Raw genomic sequence first — 4495 nt, 5'->3', positions numbered from 1 at the left:
GCAAACAGAACTATTTTTGAATCACCTCTAATACCAGAAGGCATATCATTTATATAAATAGGAAACAGCAATGGCCCCAGCACCGACCCTTGGGGAACGCCCCACTTAACAGTGCCCCATTGGGACTGAACATCACTGTCACTCTCAATATTGCGCAGAATTGCCTTCTGCTTTCTATTCTTAAAGTAAGAGGCGAACCAGTTGTAAGCTACTCCCCTTACTCCATAATGGTCCAACTTCTGCAGTAATACTATTTTGTGGTCAACACTGTCAAAAGCTTTCGTTAAATCAAAGAAAACACCTGCGTTCGCAACCTTTTATTTAATCCGTCCAAAACGTCACAGAGAAAAGAGAATATAACATTTTCAGTTGTTAAACAATTTCTAAAACCAAACTGTACATTTGACAGCATATTATGTGAATTTAAATGCTCCAGTAACCTTGTATATACAACCTTATCGATAACTTTAGCAAACACCGATGGCATAGAAATAGGTCTAAAATTGTCAACATTATCCCTGTTCCCTTTTTATAAAGTGGCTTCACTACCCAGTACTTTAATCGGTCAGGAAACCGACCACTCCTAAAGGAAAAGTTACAGATATGGCTAAGTACTGGGCTAACATCCATAGAACAATAGTTCGGTATTCTGCTAGATACCCCGTCATATCCATGAGAGTTCTTGGTCGTTAGTGATTTAATTATTAATTCAATCTCCCTCTTGTCAGTATCATGGAGGAGCATTTCTGGTAACAGTCTAGGAACACTTTTTTCTAAGAGCGCCTACTCTACGACGATAATCGACTGCACGCCGGATGGCATCCTCAGGTGCAGAGGTTGCAGAAGTTGAAACAGCAACTTGATGATCATGTTAGACCTCGCACAGTTCACAAATTTCCGGAGCCACTGTTTTAATGGGATGATCTTGAAACAAGTGTGCAGTGATTTGGAGCTGTTCAAGGCACAAACTGGGCCCTTGCGTGGCCCTTTCTGCACAAAGAGTTAATTTATTCATATCAGTTACAAAGCTGTTGGGCTTTCAGGCTACAAGATCATTATGCCAGATTACAATACTGTCAATGTACTGTAAGAACAAGCAATGGACAACCGCAGTACACAGCTGACATTTTGCGTACGAAGTGGATTTCACACAGAGTTGGACAATCTCTCTCTCTTTCCAAGCATTTATCCCGACTTGTGGGGTCTACTGGTTAAATGGATGTGGCATGCTAATGTTAAGGTGTAGCCAGATGCCCTTCCTGTCGCTACCTTGTACCCCCGGGAAGGAATTAGTGTACACCAATTGTCTGCATCTAGTGGAATCCATGGAATAGTGCGAATGTGTTCAACTGTCTGCGAGCCGTGTAACTGAGGCGGAACATGGGTACCAGCCCAGTATTCACCTATTGGGGTGTGGAAAACCGCCTATAAACCACATCCAGGCTGACTGGCACACCGGCCCTCGTCGTTAATCCGCTGGGCGGGTTCGATGTGGGGCCGGCACGCCTACCTGAGTCTAGGAAGCAGCGCGTTAGTACTCTCGGCTAGTCTGGCGGGTCTCACAAAGAGTCGGACAATACAGCAGCAGAAAAGCCACATGTCAATACAGGAGCACAAAAGCCCCATGTAGTCACATAATAATCCCCTACCGATCACGAAAGCAAGACATCAGCTTCGCTTTAGTATCAATGTGTGTACAGGAATTGTGCCTTTGCGAAAGAGAAGTTGTGTAGTTTATTCACGACTGAGTAGCACCCAATTTCTAAGCTTCTTAGACGGTACTGATAACAAACGTTTAATGAGTTGTAGATAGCTCGAGAATATCCAGTAACATGACGTCCCAGCACATCCGACCTTACTCATGAGGCTAAGACTTTAAGGACAGTGACATATTCCACTGCCAGCGATAACATATATACATTATTGGACGGAATCTGAGGTCACCCAGATTGTAAGCTTTCTATGACATTTATATGCATTTGAAATACTGAATACTGCCTTTCAAAAACTTTCTGCTTGTGTGCAGCATCCTTAAGACAACGTATTGAACTACTGAGCAACACTGACTGTTAGCTGGCCCTGTATTGCCCTAGCGAACAGCGACGTGAAACAAAACTTTAATCATAGTAATGCTGAATCTGAAATAATGACAATCAGCGTAATTAAATCTCAAAATAAACTAATTGTATGCTGAGTGAAAATTATTTAAGTGAAACTCAATACTGAAGTACGTTATGAAAGTTCCTATATGAAGTGCAATGTCAGACCTGAAATATCCACAAAATAAAATAGTGCTCAGTTCTAAAGAAAATAACACTCTACAAAATAAAATAATGCTAAACTATAAAGAAAATAACAGTCTAAGTTTACCTACATGGCTCACCGTAAATTAATCTGCTTAGTTAGCACAACACCTGAAAATTCAGCCTATGTACTGTTTACTCAGAAGAATTCAAAGTGAGATCGACAATGAAAAAAAAAGGTGACTTCCCTCACGCTCAGCATAGTGTTTTGTCAGTTATTCAAAAACAGTCTTAATCACATTTATTATTATTATACCGCCAACCGGTTTCAACACGACGTAGGGGTCATCTTCCATTGGTGGACTGCCGTTATGTAGACAGGAGAGACACCACCAGCAGTCGATCAATGGAAGATGACCCCTACGTCGGGTTGAAACCGGTTGGCGGTATAATAATAATAAATGCGATTAAGACAGTTTTTGAATAACTGACTAATCATACTAATCGCTGCTTCTTCTCGACAAGCAAGTTGTCCAAAATTAGTGTTTTGTGTCTGCGTACTGACGTTCTCGAAAGGAAATTGAGGTCAGCAAATGCGGCAGCTAAAGAAAAATAATATACTCATCAGTAAATTTTTCTTTCCTTGTCAAAGACAACCTGAGCTGCGAGTGGCGAAAGGTGCAATGATCACGCGTCAAAAATTTAAAACTTTACTAAGAATGATGGAGAAGTGCTAAATTTTAAAGAAAAGCGTTATAAAGACTGTACAACATTATCAGAGTCTAACAATTAGAAAAATCACTCATTACACAATTTACAAACGTTTGCGTTATTTGTGATATAATAAAAACATTGAGATGAATTAACACGAATCATGAATATTATTAGTTATCTGAGGGACAAAAAAACATTTCATTGACTACCTTGAAATATTCCTCCAAAAACCTTGTCCATCCGAACAGTCCAGAAAATAGCTTTACAGTCAAGTTTTCAGTATCATAATAAAGTATTACACGCAGTTTCCCCCAGATTCACGAATATCAGATCTTCTTCTCTACAATTCAACCGCTCGATACTGTGCCTCTAAAAAGAATGTCCTAACGCTGTACAATTACCTGGCGACCAAGCGGTCCACAGAGTATTAAACACACAATAGTGGCTCTTACCCACTGCCCTTGCGGTGCGCTCTTGCATGTTTGTCCCAGTACAGTGAAGGTAGAATATTTGCAATGTAAAAACCGTTACAAGGCGTTTTCACGTAAATTCGAGATTCTTTGATAAAGCGGGCTGCAGGGTATCTACGCCACCTGTAGTGTGAAAAGAAGGTTATTATAGGATAGCGTGGGTCGTTCGTTCATCAGCGAGTATTGCTTTCGAGGCACACTTTTACAGGACTTTTGCTCTTATCTTTTGTGCAACCCAACGAACAAAATTGGTTCAAATGGCTCTGAGCACTATGCGACCTAACTTCTGAGGTCGTCAGTCACCTAGAACTTAGAACTAATTATACCTAACTAACCTAAGGACATCCTGCCGAGGCAGGATTCGAACCTGCGACCGTAGCGGTCGCTCGGTTCGAGACTGTAGCGTCTAGAACCGCAGGGCCACTCCGCCGGCCCCAACGAACACTGTTCGTTTTTTGTTTTCGTTTCTAACAGAAAATTGGCAAAGTGAATACTAGAGAAATTCTGGGTTCTTCAGGTAGTATTATACAGGTTTAGCACAAATTTAATTTACGAAGAAACTATTGATCCCACGCAAGTAGCTTGCTGACCTGTGCAAATAACCGAACGCCATAACTCGTTTGGCTGTCGGGAGTAATTACTTTGTCGATAAAGGCAAACAGAAATGGCTCTGAGCACTATGGGACTTAACATCTATGGTCATCAGTCCCCTAGAACTTAGAACTACTTAAACCTAACTAACCTAAGGACATCACACACATCCATGCCCGAGGCAGGATTCGAACCTGCGACCGTAGCAGTCGCGCGGCTCCGGACTGAGCGCCTAGAACCGCTAGACCACCGCGGCCGGCGATAAAGGCAAACGATGCAACGATAAATAACAGAAATCTCGAAGTTCAGCTGTACGGTACGAATGGACTACACACCTGTCTTATCTTTACTACGTGGTCACGTGACGTTGGCGGCGTAATCTGCTGAAGTGGGAGGCGTAGTAGTGTGTGGCGTCTGTGCTCCGCTCCCACCACTATAAATAACAACCACTGATGCTAGAGGGGGCGCTCAGCATTA

The sequence above is a fragment of the Schistocerca nitens genome, chromosome 2 (assembly GCF_023898315.1).
Source record: "Schistocerca nitens isolate TAMUIC-IGC-003100 chromosome 2, iqSchNite1.1, whole genome shotgun sequence".
In the NCBI taxonomy this organism is placed as follows: domain Eukaryota; kingdom Metazoa; phylum Arthropoda; class Insecta; order Orthoptera; family Acrididae; genus Schistocerca; species Schistocerca nitens.
Note: the sequence above shows the minus strand (reverse complement) of the source record.